The sequence below is a fragment of the Capricornis sumatraensis genome, chromosome 10 (genome assembly GCF_032405125.1).
Source record: "Capricornis sumatraensis isolate serow.1 chromosome 10, serow.2, whole genome shotgun sequence".
Classification (NCBI taxonomy): Eukaryota; Metazoa; Chordata; class Mammalia; order Artiodactyla; family Bovidae; genus Capricornis; species Capricornis sumatraensis.
In genome coordinates, this window is record NC_091078.1 from 21,692,215 (window position 1) to 21,707,993 (window position 15,779).

At 37.8% G+C, this 15,779-nt stretch overlaps 1 protein-coding gene and 1 non-coding gene across 2 annotated transcripts in view; one reads left to right on the top strand and one right to left on the bottom strand.

Moving 5' to 3' along the window:
* Positions 1-15,779, top strand: part of CTNNA3 (catenin alpha 3) — a 1,791,870-nt gene that overhangs the window by 470,079 nt on the left and 1,306,012 nt on the right. The window lies entirely within an intron of this gene.
* Positions 10,043-10,114, bottom strand: TRNAC-ACA (transfer RNA cysteine (anticodon ACA)). The gene has a single exon. It is a non-coding gene; the product is annotated as a tRNA-Cys (tRNA).

The window sequence follows — 15,779 nt, forward strand, 5'->3', positions numbered from 1 at the left end:
AGACAGAAAGAAAGATCATGAGAAAATCCTTGAGGAGATAATAGTTGAAAACTTCCCTAAAATGGGGAAGGAAATAATCACCCAAGTCCAAGAAACACAGAGAGTTCCAAATAAGATAAACCCAAGGCGAAACACCCCAAGACACATATTAATTAAATTAACAAAGATCAAACACAAAGAACAAATATTAAAAGCAGCAAGGGAAAAACAACAAATAACACACAAGGGGATTCCCATAAGGATAACAGCTGATCTTTCCATAGAAACTCTTCAGGCCAGGAGGGAATGGCAAGACATACTTAAAGTGATGAAAGACAATAACCTACAGCCCAGATTACTGTACCCAGCAAGGATCTCATTCAAATACGAAGGAGAAATCAAAAGCTTTACAGACAAGCAAAACCTGAGAGAATTCAGCACCACCAAACCAGCTCTCCAACAAATTCTAAAGGATATTCTCTAGACAGAAAACATGAAAAGGGTGTATAAACCCGAACCCAAAACAATAAAGTAAATGGTAACTGGATCATAGTTATCAATAATTACCTTAAACGTAAATGGGTTGAATGCCCCAACCAAAAGGCAAAGACTGGCCGAATGGATACAAAAACAAGACCCCTCTATATGCTGCTTACAAGAGACCCACCTCAAAACAAGGGACACATACAGACTGAAAGTGAAGGGCTGGAAAAAGATATACCACGCAAATAGAGACCAAAAGAAAGCAGGAGTGGCAATACTCATATCCGATAAAATAGACTTTAAAACAAAGGCTGTGAAAAGAGACAAAGAAGGCCACTACATAATGATCAAAGGATCAATCCAAGAAGAAGATATAACAATTATAAATATATATGCATCTAATATAGGAGCACCGCAATATGTAAGACAAATGCTAACAAGTATGAAAGGGGAAATCAACAATAACACAATAATAGTGGGAGACTTTAATACCCCACTCACACCTATGGACAGATCAACTAAACAGAAAATCAACAAAGAAACGCAAACTTTAAATGATACATTAGATCAATTAGACCTAATTGATATCTATAGGACATTTCACCCCAAAACAATGAATTTCACCTTTTTTTCAAGTGCTCATGGAACCTTCTCCAGGATAGATCACATCCTGGGCCATAAATCTAAACTTGATAAATTCAAAAAAATCGAAATCATTCCAAGCATCTTTTCTGACCATAATGCATTAAGATTAGATCTCAATTACAAGAGAAAAACTACTAAAAATTCCAACATATGGAGGTTGAACAACACACTTCTGAATAACCAACAAATCACATAAGAAATCAAAAAAGAAATCAAAATATGCATAGAAACTAATGAAAATGAAAACACAACAACCCAAAACCTGTGGGACACTATAAAAGCAGTGCTAAGAGGAAAGTTCATAGCAATACAGGCATACCTCAAGAAACAAGAAAAAAGTCAAATAAATAACCTAACTCTACAACTAAAGCAACTAGAAAAGGAAGAATTGGAGAACCCCAGAGTTAGTAGAAGGAAAGAAATCTTAAAAATTAGGGCAGAAATAAATGCTAAAGAAACAAAAGAGACCATAGCAAATATTAACAAAGCCAAAAGCTGGTTCTTTGAAAGGATAAATAAAATTGACAAACCACTAGCCAGACTCATCAAGAAGCAAAGAGAGAAAAATCAAATCAATAAGATTAGAAATGAAAATGGAGAGATCACAACAGACAACACAGAAATACAAAGGATCATAAGAGACTACTATCAGCAGTTGTATGCCAATAAAATGGACAACGTGGAAGAAATGGACAAATTCTTAGAAAAGTACAATTTTCCAAAACTGAACCAGGAAGAAATAGAAAATCTTAACAGACCCATCACAAGCACGGAAATTGAAACTGTAATCAGAAATCTTCCAGCAAACAAAAGCCCAGGTCCAGACGGCTTCACAGATGAATTCTACCAAAAATTTCGAGAAGAGCTAACACCTATCCTACTCAAACTCTTCCAGAAAATTGCAGAGGAAGGTAAACTTCCAAACTCATTCTATGAGGCCACCATCACCCTAATACCAAAACCTGACAAAGATGTCACAGAAAAAGAAAACTACAGGCCAATATCACTGATGAACATAGATGCAAAAATCCTCAACAAAATTCTAGCAATCAGAATCCAACAACACATTAAAAAGATCATACACCATGACCAAGTGGGCTTTATCCCAGGGATGCAAGGATTCTTCAATATCCACAAATCAATCAATGTAATTCACCACATTAACAAATTGAAAAATAAAAACCATATGATTATCTCAATAGATGCAGAGAAGGCCTTTGACAAAATTCAACATCCATTTATGATAAAAACTCTCCAGAAAGCAGGAATAGAAGGAACATACCTCAACATAATAAAAGCTATATATGACAAACCCACAGCAAACATTATCCTCAATGGTGAAAAATTGAAAGCATTTCCCCTAAAGTCAGGAACAAGACAAGGGTGTCCACTTTCACCGCTACTATTCAACATAGTTCTGGAAGTTTTGGCCACAGCAATCAGAGCAGAAAAAGAAATAAAAGGAATCCAAATTGGAAAAGAAGAAGTAAAACTCTCACTGTTTGCAGATGACATGATCCTCTACATGGAAAACCCTAAAGACTCCACCAGAAAATTACTAGAGCTCATCAATGAATATAGTAAAGTTGCAGGATATAAAATCAACACACAGAAATCCCTTGCATTCCTATACACTAATAATGAGAAAGTAGAAAAAGAAATTAAGGAAACAATTCCATTCACCATTGCAACGAAAAGAATAAAATACTTAGGAATATATCTACCCAAGGAAACTAAAGACCTATATATAGAAAACTATAAAACACTGATGAAAGAAATCAAAGAGGACACTAATAGATGGAGAAATATACCATGTTCATGGATCGGAAGAATCAATATAGTGAAAATGAGTATACTAACCAAAGCAATTTACAAATTCAATGCAATCCCTATCAAGCTACCAGCCACATTTTTCACGGAACTAGAACAAATAATTTCAAGATTTGTATGGAAATACAAAAAACCTCGAATTGCCAAAGCAATCTTGAGAAAGAAGAATGGAACTGGAGGAATCAACTTGCCTGACTTCAGGCTCTACTACAAAGCCACAGTCATCAAAACAGTATGGTACTGGCACAAAGACAGACATATAGATCAATGGAACAAAATAGAAAGCCCAGAGATAAATCCACACATATATGGACACCTTATCTTTGACAAAGGAGGCAAGAATATACAATGGAGTAAAGACAATCTCTTTAACAAGTGGTGCTGGGAAAACTGGTCAACCACTTGTAAAAGAATGAAACTAGATCACTTTCTAACACCGCACACGAAAATAAACTCAAAATGGATTAAAGATCTAAATGTAAGACCAGAAACTATACAACTCCTAGAGGAGAACATAGGCAAAACACTCTCCGACATAAATCACAGCAGGATCCTCTATGATCCACCTCCCAGAATTCTGGAAATAAACGCAAAAATAAACAAATGGGATCTAATTAAAATTAAAAGCTTCTGCACAATAAAGGAAACTATAAGCAAGGTGAAAAGACAGCCTTCTGAATGGGAGAAAATAATAGCAAATGAAGCAACTGACAAACAACTAATCTCAAAAATATACAAGCAACTTATGCAGCTCAATTCCAGAAAAATAAACGACCCAATCAAAAAATGGGCCAAAGAACTAAATAGACATTTCTCCAAAGAAGACATACAGATGGCTAACAAACACATGAAAAGATGCTCAACATCACTCATTATCAGAGAAATGCAAATCAAAACCACAATGAGGTACCACTTCACACCAGTCAGAATGGCTGCGATCCAAAAATCTGCAAGCAATAAATGCTGGAGAGGGTGTGGAGAAAAGGGAACCCTCCTACACTGTTGGTGGGAATGCAAACTAGTCCAGCCACTATGGAGAACAGTGTGGAGATTCCTTAAAAAATTGCAAATAGAACTACCTTATGACCCAGCAATCCCACTGCTGGGCATACACACTGAGGAAACCAGAACTGAAAGAGACACATGTACCCCAATGTTCATCGCAGCACTGTTTATAATAGCCAGGACATGGAAGCAACCTAGATGTCCATCAGCAGATGAATAGATAAGAAAGCTGTGGTACATATACACAATGGAGTATTACTCAGCCATTAAAAAGAATTCATTTGAATCAGTTCTGATGAGATGGATGAAACTGGAGCCGATTATACAGAGTGAAGTAAGCCAGAAAGAAAAACACCAATACAGTATACTAACACATATATATGGAATTTAGAAAGATGGCAATGACGACCCTGTATGCAAGACAGGAAAAAAGACACAGCTGTGTACAATGGACTTTTGGACTCAGAGGGAGAGGGAGAGGGTGGGATGATTTGGGAGAATGGCATTCTATCATGTATACTATCATGTAAGAATTGAATCGCCAGTCTCTGTCTGACGCAGGATACAGCATGCTTGGCGCTGGTGCATGGGGATGACCCACAGAGATGTTATGGGGAGGGAGGTGGGAAGGAGGTGCATGTTTGGGAACACATGTAAGAATTAAAAAAAATAATAATATGTATTTTAAATGAACTGGAAAAAAAAAAGAAATGATACAGTGTACCAATCCATTGGTAAAGCTAAGATTAGAATATATCACATTGTAGCTAAACTCTGTGACCATTTCTGTTCTTGATTTTTTATTTCCTTAACTCAAAATCTTTCCTCTAGCAACCCAAATGCATTGTAGGGATATAGGCTTTAGGGGACCCCCAGAATTCCCTGGCTTCTTAGAATTAATATACAGAATTCTAAAGATTTCTGTGTCTTTACATTACATTTTTCATTGTTAAATAATTACCTTTTACAAATAATGGAGTACAAGCTAACAAAATAAGTTCTTATCTTGTATTGGATTTTTCCATTACAAATAACTTTACATCTTTCAATAAATTATTAGTTTCACTGTTAGCTGAAGTCACATGTTCAGTTGGTAATATTTTCTTGAATTCAGTGTTTGAATTTAGTGGATTTTGATTGGTTTAACAGTTACCATAAATTACTTGGCTGTGAGGATTTTTTTTTTTCCTTTTTGTCTTTGCTTTAGCAGTACTACCTTTTTGTTTCTGTGCCTCTGAACAATAGGAGAAAATGAACTGCCCCTTTGTTCTGTGATAGGATATTAATGTCCCCTCCTTTGACATCTGTTCCTCCTTACTCTTTCACATATCACAGAATGGCACCTTATTCAACAAACAGATGAAAATCTAGGATTGATCCTTTGAGGTTCCTATTTCCTTTATCCCACATTAATATATCATTAAATCTGAGGGCTCTAACAACAGAATATATCTCAAGGGCTTACTTGCCTCTTTCTGTACCACTACCACCTTAATCTAAGCCACCATCATCTCTTGACAATTCTACTGAAATAGCCTTCTAACTGGTCTCTCTGCTTCTGTTTTTGTTTTCTATCCAGTAATAGGATTAATCTTTTCAGTCTACCAGATTGTGTCCTGTTTAAGACATTCTAGTGATTTCCCAGGGCGCATAGAAAAAAGTCAAAATTCCCTATTGAGGTTTACAAGGCCCTGTATAATCTGGCCCCACTGATCTATTTTAAAACATCTAACAGCACTAGTTCCCTTTCCAACTCTGTTCCAACCCCACTGGCAGACTTGGTTTCCTGAGTACCTAAGCCCTTTCCTTCTTAAGGACTCTACATTAAATCTCATTTCTGGAATGTATAGAATTAGAAATATGCAACTTTAGTGTGGTAAGAACTTCTTTATGAGGTAATAAAGTGAACTCTTGAGTGCTGACATTCCTTCTCCCAAAGCTCCTAAAGTGTAAAAGACAAGACGCTTACATTTGATGAATTCTTTGCTCTATGTTGACTTAAAACATTACACATAGGCATCCTCCAAGTGGAAAAAAAAATTTTTGCAACATACTTTTGTTTCATATTTGTACCACTTGTTTGCTTCTTGGGGAGTAAAAGGAAAGAAAAGCAGCCTGAAGTTCTAAGTCATAATTACCAAGTCCTCAAATGAAGCAGCCTTCAGATCTGGCCTAGTTTTCTTCTTCCTCATTTTGTTATTTCACATTGGCTTTGTCTCATCATAAATACCATATCCAGAGAGAGGATTTCTCTAATGCCCAATCCAAAACAATCATTTAATCATTCTGTTCCATCAACCTGCTTTTGACTGTGTGGATCACAACAAACTGTGGAAAATTCTTAGAGATGGGAATACCAGACCACCTCTTGAGAAATCTGTATGCAGGTCAGGAAGCAACAGTTAGAACTGGACATGGAACAACAGACTGGTTCCAAATCAGGAAAGGAGTACATCAAGGCTGTATATTGTCACCCTGTTTATTTAAGTTATATGCAGAGTACATCATGAGAAACACTGGGCTGGAGGAAGCACAAGATGAAATCAAGATTGCAGGAAGAACTATCAATAACCTCAGATATGCAGATGACACCACACATATGGCAGAAAGTGAAGAAGAACCAAAGAGGCTCTTGATGAAGGTGAAAGAGGAGAGTGAAAATTTTGACTTAAAACTCAACATTCAGAAAACGAAGATCATGGCATCTGGTCCCATCACTTCATGGCAGATAGATGGGGAAACAATGGAAACAGTGAGAAACTTTATTTTTTAGGGCTTCAAAATCACTGCAGATGGTGACTGTAGCCATGAAATTTGCTCCTTGGAAGAGAAGTTATAACCAACCTAGACAGCACATTACTTTGCGAACAAAGGTCCATCTAGTCAAAGCTATGTTTTTCCAGGAGTCATGTATGGATGTGAGAGTTGGACTATAAAGAAAGCTGAGCACCAAAGAATTGATGTGATTTTGAGAAGACTCTTGAGAGTCCCTTGGACTGCAAGGAGATCCAACCAGTCCATCTTGAGGTAAATCAGTCCTGAATATTCATTGGAAGGACTGATTCTGAAGCTGAAACCCCCAATACTTTGGCCACCTGATGTGAAGAACTAACTCATTTGAAAAGACCCTGATGCTGGGAAGGCAAGAGGAGAAGGGGACAACAGAGTATGTTTGAATTGCATCACTCGATGGATATGAGTTTGAGTAAACTCCAGGTTGAGGATGTACAGGGAGGCCTGGTGTCCTGCAGTCCATGGGGTCGCAAAGAATCGGACATGACTGAGTGACTGAATTGAACTGAGCTGATAATACTTATGCATTTGTGATGCTTTTTCTTATTTGTCCATTCATTTAGCTAACCATTCCTCCATCCTCCCATCCACTCATCTACTGTCTTCCTTCATTAAAATACAATCTCCAAGGGAGCAGGGACCCATGTGTCTTATTCCTAACACCTAGAACAGTGCATAAAATATATATTCAGAAAATATTTATTGAATGAACTTTTTATTTCAAGAAATGATTTCAATTACTGAATAAATAATCTTCCTGAGATATTTAAATTTAAAATATTGAAAAGATATTGTTACAATGACATCTCTTTATAGGGGATTCTAAAACTAATGATTGAGTTATGGTTTATGTTTCCATTTCATATAAACAATTATCCTGTTGAATTTAATTATTTTTGATTGACAAAAGTTTGTCTCCCTTAAGTTACAGTCCTCCTAAATTATATTTTATGTATGCTAACAATAAAATAAATCAGGTGTGAAAGTTTTATGGTTTTATGAATGAAATATAAATAACTGTTTCATAGTAGTTGAGAAAGGAAGTAGATGCCTCTGTTTTGTAATTCATGCTATATTTGTTACAAGGACAGTTTTAGTATTCCATTAAACAGCATAATTACAAAGACTTTTTTGTATTTTTAAATTTTGACCTAGTTAGAGTGGTCCTTGCAGCTACTGTTTCAAGCATGCTTCTCAGTTCCTTATTTATTGATGTTGCATGTTGTGTTTGTGTGACAGTCATTACCTTCAGTGAAAGGAATTTAAAGATATTCAGAAAAGAGATTCTCAAGGAATTCACTGTGGAGCAGAAAGACACACTGATATCTAATAATGATCTTACGTGATGTGTTTTCTCTGTGCTGTGGGCTGAATACTGGGGAAATGTAGATGAAGTGACAGATTTGGGATCTTTGGAGACGTCTTCATAGTGAATGTGTGTTTTCATAATATCTTCACATTTTTATACCACCTGAAGAAAAAATTGGACACTCTTAAAGAACAAAGTAGGACTTCCCTGGTGGCTCAGATGGTAAAGCGTCTGTCTACAATGCGGGAGACCTGGGTTTGATCCCTGGGTTGGGAAGATTCCCTGGAGAAGGAAATGGCAACCCCCTCCAGTACTCTTGCCCAGAAAATCCCATGGACAGAGGAGCCTGGTGCAGGCTACTGCCCATGGGGTCGCAAAGAGTTGGACACGACTGAGCGACTTCACTTTCACTTTCAAAGAACAAAATATCTTTATAATCTTGATGATGTGAATGATCTGTACCCCACTCATTCTGCTTTTATTCAGAGGTTAGTGAACAAACAGTGGCAATTAAAAAAAACATTTTCATGCTTACCTTGTTGATATATCAGGCTGTAGAGAAGTACTATTGATATCCAAAAGGTTATCCAAAAGCTCCAATGTTAGCAAGCTACAAAGAAGAGTTAGTAACGTTTTCACATTTTTGTTTCTCATTTGTGTATGTTGAGGTCAACATTGAATCAAACTTGGAATTTCCTGGGGACCAGTGAAAAAGAGAGCCTTACTAAGGGAAAAGAAGAGCAAAACAAAAGAAAAATACAATTGTAGAGTAAAATGTACTGTTTTGATTCAAAAACCCACATATACTGGAGACCAGGATACGATGAGGACAAAAATATGTTGCATTTCTTATTCACCTCAATTTATCCTTAAGCTGTTCATCTCCTGCTATTCTACCCAGCAGGCTCTTTGAAGAGCTATTATTGTGCTTTTACTTTACAAGCAAAGGATACATTTTGTGCCTTAGTGCAATATGTGTTTGGTTGACAAATACTTACAGAGTACTTACTTAGTGCTGGTTACTATTTTGAGAGCTTTCAGTTCAGTTCAGTTCAGTTCAGTTGCTCAGTCATGTCCGACTCTTTGCAACCCCATGAATCGCAGCATGCCGGGCCTCCCTGCCCATCACCAACTCCCAGAGTTCATTCAGACTCATGTCCATCGAGTCAGTGATGCCATCCAGCCATCTCATCCTCTGTTGTCTCCTTCTCCTCCTGCCCCCAATCCCTCCCAGCATCAGAGTCTTTTCCAATGAGTCAACTCTTCGCATGAGGTGGCCAAAGTACTGGAGTTTTAGCTTTAGCATCATTCCTTCCAAAGAAGTCCCAGGGCTGATCTCCTTCAGAATGGACTGGTTGGATCTCCTTGCAGTCCAAGGGACTCTCAAGAGTCTTCTCCAACACCACAGTTCAAAAACATCAATTCTTCGGCGCTCAGCCTTCTTCCAGTCCAACTCTCACATCCATACATGACCACTGGAAAAACCATAGCCTTGACTAGACGGACCTTAGTCGGCAAAGTAATGTCCCTGCTTTTGAATATGCTATCTAGGTTGGTCATAACTTTCCTTCCAAGGAGTAAGCGTCTTTTAATTTCATGGCTGCAGTCACCATCTGCAGTGATTTTGGAGCCCCCCAAAATAAAGTCTGACACTGTTTCTACTGTTTCCCCATACATGTCATTTAATCCTTCTAACCATTCTGTGAGCTAGGTACTGTTACTATCTCAGGTTTCCAGGTGAGAAGACTGAGGCACAGAGAGGTTAAATAACTATCCAAGGTCACTCAGTGATCTGCTCTAGAATCCAGGGTCTCAGATTCCCAGCTTCTGTTGCCTTTCAGTGCTGCATTCACTCTATTTAGATTGTTTTAGTTTGTGAAGCTCGGTCAGTCATGTCCAACTCTGCAACCCCATGGACTGTAGCCTACCATACTGCTCCATCCGTGCGATTCTCCAGGCAAGAATACTGGAGTGGGTTTCCATTTCCTTCTCTAGATCTTCCCAACCCAGGGATCGAACCTGGGTCTCCCGCATTGTAGGCAGATGCTTTACCATCTGAGCCACCAGGGAAGCTGTTTTAGTTTAACGGACTGCAAATTGCAATTTGAACAAGTAATGATTTGTATATAGATTTTAGAATTTGGCAAGAAGAAATATTTCAATGCAATAAGAGATGAGACATGTAAAAATTATAGTATACATATTTCTAGCATTTTCTGAATATAAAATATTTTGTTTAAAATTTGGGGATGTGACCTAGATTGAGCTGGCAAAAGCCCAGGAAAGTCTGATCCATGTAAACACATTTCTTTGAAATCCCACAAATTCTGTGCTTGCCATTCTAAGGAATTACATAATTCAGGAGTCCTAAATGGTTACCAGCTAATCCAGTTGAATACTTTTGTTTATTCTCTGAGAAGATTTATGTAAATGCTGTAGCCTATGTGGCTATGGTACTCATGGGCAGAGTTGTCAGTATATTTTTGTCTCGCTGTTCATCTATATTGTCAAAGCAAAGAGAATGTGAGTGTGGTTTTTGTTGTATCTCTTTGCTATTTTCTCAGAGATAGGTAGATAGACACAAAATATTCTTCATTAGATCAGAAAATTAGCACCAAAGATTTCATTATCACTTGAATCTTGTTTTTGATCTCCAAAGAATTATATTCAGAGGAAAAACTCACTATTGACATCTAGCAGAGAGTTAAAAACCTTTTTCCTCTCATTCAGTTCCATTCAGTCACTCAGTCATGTCCATCTCTTTGTGACTCCATGGACTGCAGCATGCCAGGCTTCCCTGTGCATCACCAGCTCCTGGAACTTGCTCAAACTCATGTCCACTGAGTCAGTAATGCCATCCAAACATCTCATCTTCTGTCGTCCCCTCTTCCTACTGCCTTCAATCTTTTCCAGCCTCAGGGTCTTTTCCAAGGAGTCAGTTCTTCGCATCAGGTGGCCAAAGTATTGGAGTTTCAGTTTCAGCATCAGTTCTTCCAAAGAATATTCAGGACTGATTTCCTTTAGGATAGACTGGTTGGATCTCCTTGCTGTCCAAGGGACTCTCAAGAGTTTTCTCTAACACCACAGTTCCAAAGAATCAATTCTTCAGCACTCAGCTTTCTTTATAGTCCAACTCTCACATGTATGGACATGACTACTGGAAAAAACATAGCCTTGACTAGACGGACCTTTGTTGGCAAAGTAGTGTCTCTGCTTTTAAATATGCTGTCTAGGTTGGTTGTAGCTTTTCTTCCAAGGAGCAAGCATCTTTTAATTTCTTGTCTGCAGTCACCATCAGTGACTGCCGTGATTTTGGAGCCCCCCCAAAATAAAGTCTCTCACTGGAAATAGGATATTTTGTTCATATGGTATATGGCTTGATAATGTTATACAGCCCAGGGACAAAGGCTGGAGAGGTGGACCCTGCCTTGCTACTGTAGCCATAGACTATTTCACTACTATAATAACTAGATTCCCCTGGATCACTTAGAAATTCCTATATGCCTGTAGGTTATCAACTGTATTTAAAAAAAGAAAAACATTGCAATTCACAGAGGGTTATGCACTTAATACAGAGGAGAATAATTAACGGTTTGCTTTTATTAAGACCTGTTTCGCTTTTCAGTTTCATGCATTGGAGAAGGAAATGGCAACCCACTCCAGTGTTCTTGCCTGGAGAATCCCAGGGACAGGGGACCCTGGTGGGCTGCCGTCTATGGGGTTGCACAGAGTCGGACTCTACTGAAGTGATTTAGCAGCAGCAGCAGCAGCAGCAGCAGCAGTTCTTCATCTAATGCTTTTGATTCAAGTTATTTCAACTTTATTTCAGTGCAGCTTCCAAGCAAGCATTAATGTATGTAAGGTAAGAGACAGGTGCAACTCATGGATCCAGAAGATGATTCAGTACAATAGTCAATAATTCAAATTTGGAACATCTGATGACACTTGACATATATTAGGAAGAGGTCACCCCCCACCCCCCTCCCCCCCCCCAAAATATCTTTGATGTGGCATTTTCCAAACCCTAAAGGTAGAATATATCCTCAGTATGTTAAGAATCAAGAACTGCAAATAAATTCGAGGTATTTTCTGAGTAAACAATAACATTTTTTTTTTTAAATATCTGGTGACTTTTTCATGTTAGTGTTAAATTAGGATAATAGTAAGTGTGGCGGTGGTGTAGCCTGCCAGGCTCTTCTGTCCATGGGATATTTCAGGCGAGAATACTGGAGTGGGTTGCCATTTTTTTCTCCAGAGGACCTTCCCAACCCAGGAATCGAACCTGGCTCTCCTGCATTGCAGGCACATTCTTTACTGACTGAGCTATGAGGGAAGCCCTAATAGTAAGTATATTTATGGTGAATAATAGTAAATCCATTTATGATTGGTATACTATTAAAAATACTCCCAATTTAATTCCCATCTTACTAAGCATAAGCTTCTTTTCTCCCTCCTCCTCCCACCCCTTTCCCTCCATCCCAACAAACAACTATGTTGAGTTAACTGAATTGAGACAAAGGAGGATAGGTTATAGAGGAAAGGGAAAGCCCTAGACCTGCGTTTGGCTTATCACGAGGAAGTTCCAATTACCTGAGAAGGGAAAGTACAAGAAAAACATATTCTTTTTCACCTGAAGGATAGTGGGAAGAAAAGAGCTATAGGGAAGACAAGCAGGTCAGGGTACAATTTCTCTTCCTTCCTCCCTCGGGACCTGAACATCAACTGGAAGTGTGGATTCAGAAACATCCAGATACAGGTATGGAAGAGCCAAGGATATCAGGGTATTGGCACGAAATCTTGGAGACACCAGAGGGAGATAAAAATACACAGCAAACACAAGTTTCTGTAACTCTCAATACTGGGTAGTTTTGACCTTCCGATATACAAGGCTTGACCTAAGGAATGGGGAGGAGCAGAAGAACAATGGATAATTCTTGGCAAGTAGATTTGGGAGAAAGTGGTCTGAGGAAGGCATCAATAACAGATGAAATAGCTGACAATCTCAGACTAGGATGAGAAAATGCCATTTGGATACCTGAATTTTCATTCAGAAATGTAGACTTTCATCTTCCTCTCCAGCATCAATATAGGCACATTAAACATTTTTATTTTTTTAATTTGATCACTCCAGTTTTCCTGATGGTAATTTTCTCTGAAGGAGCAATTTGGCATGTTATGAGTGCTTTTGTTATTTGCTGCTACGGGCTACAGTTTATTCTGCCACAGTGGTAATTAACTAAATGGTACTCCAGCCAGTAGTCTAAAGGCATAAATATGTCTTTGAAGTATTCAAGTTGCAAAAAGGAACTGAATTACTAAGAGGTGAATTTATAAAATATTATAGTAGAAGTCCCAAATTGATTTCTGTCTTGCCAAAGCTCATTTTATTGCTAACAAGAATTTAGAGGTCAGTCATGGGAAATGTGGTCTGTGCTTGGGAAGACTGAAGCAACTGGCCATAACAATAGGTCGTGATATTATTGCCAAGAAAGTCTAGAGATAGACAACAGATGGAAGAGTTCTTAATACATTTGCAGGGAATGTCACGGAGGACAGATGGCAGGAAGCCATCCATGGGATCTGGGATTCACTATCAAGACTCCAGTTCTTGGAAATTCTTAAGGAAGGTTAATCTATTATAGGAACCGGGACACCAGACAGTTATGAACCAAGTCTTAGGATCAAAGATTTAGTTACAAAGATAAAACACAAAGGGCCCCCGCTGTGTTTTTTTTTTTTTTTAAAGCTAAGGTAAATGTTCAGGATGGAACCAAGATGAAAAGTTGGATATTCAATATGTTTGACTTCCCATGCTTTCTCCAATTAGGGGAAGAAGATTGATTTCAGAATTAGGAGAGATGTATAGGTGAGCTCTAGAGGCCCAGTTTTTCAAAGTTAAAGGAATCTGGGGAAGGAAGTAGGACATTCAGTATACTTCCTTGTAGAATATCCCTTTCCTTTTTCATCCATTTAACAGTGGTATCAAATGAATATTAAATTATTTTCTTTTTGTTTACCAAATATTTTGTTTTCCCTGATTTATATAAAGATTAATTTTATAAGAAATGAATTTTTGCTTTGCAAAATATGTTTAGTGTGTCTAGTGAAATAAAATGAGTGTACCTTTTGACCCAAGAATTTCACTGTTTGTAACAGAAAAAGTGGCTGTATATAATTTCTCTTTCTTACTTGACATATATATATATATATGTATATATATATACACACACAGACACACACATATGCTGATATATGCATAGAACAGGGAGAAGGAAATGGCAACCCACTCCAGTGTTCTTGCCTGGAGAATCCCAGGGAAGGGGAGCCTGGTAGGGTGCTGTCTATGGGGTCACACAGAGTCAGACACGACTGAAGCGACTTAGCAGCAGCAGCAGCATGCATAAAGCATTCTTTTTATGGACAGAAACTCAGGAAACTATTAAAAACTAATTATCTATCAGGACAGAGAGCTGTGGGGGAGAGGAGACCATGACCATATTCTACTGTTAAAAACAAGCCGTTATCTGAGCAAAGGGATTATGGAATTATTTTCTTTCTTTCTCCCTCTTATAATCTTTTTCTTTCTATATATATTTACAAAGCCCTAATAAATGATATTTTCCTCCTGATATAGAAACATTTTTAAAATGTTTGTAAAGATTAACTTTACATAAGAAGATAAATCTTTCCTTTGCAGAATATAGGCTTTTTTCATAAATCAATTATATGGAAAATTTGTACCAAGCTATTGCTATAAGTAATACACTGAGTTACCAGCCTCTTATCATTTTTGGTATATTTTTTACTTGAAAATACACAGCTATGCAGTTCTTCATTAAATCACCAATTGGCTTGGGGCCTGGGTTTCATATGTCTCTAAAATCTATAAATAAGAAAATGTGTAAATGTGTTTTAGAATATATAAAATGCTTTTCACTTAATTTGATGTTTTATATAAATTTTATCTGTATTTATAGTCATGACCTCAAATATCCCATAAAAATAGAGAAGAAAAATTAAGACTAAGGCAGCTGCATTCATATTTTTGGTGGATGTTCACACAGAAAGAAAACAGCTGCTTTTGCCCTGAGTCTCAGGCACCAAGTTGGTATCTGTAATTTAGGGCCATTATCAGACTAAAATGTCCCTCACCATGACTGATCAGCTGAACTCAGCAGGTCTTCTCAGCTCTACACTCTCAGAGGCTGAACTGTGTTCCAAGGGGGCAATTTTGGCTTGGTCATGGACATATAATGTGGGTATTACTGTACATGACCACTCTCTGGGGATAATAGCACAGCTGGTCTGCCAATTGGACTTAGAAGCATGATGTCAGCTTTATTTTGCAGCCAGCAGTACTGGGAGGCCAAAACTTGCTTTGGCTGGGGAGATGATAGAATAGAAATATTTTGTCATTATATTGCATTTGTTTGTAAAAGCCTTAGGGTGCTTTTGCAAATAGTAATTAAGCCTAGCAACATTCCTCTTAAGCCTGTGTTATCACATGATGTACCTGATGTGCATTTTAGAAATTCTTTTGCAGTAATGTCCAGAGTTGACTTATTAGACTATGGTTAAATGACAGAGCTGACTACAAAAAATTAAGTAGTTTGCATTCTTTTCTCTGATCACCAAATATTCTCTTTGAGATGGCAAGGGAGCATGCCTTACATTGAAGTGATGTTACATTTTAAGCTGCTTGAAAGCAGGATTCCTTTTCCACTTTCTTAACTCT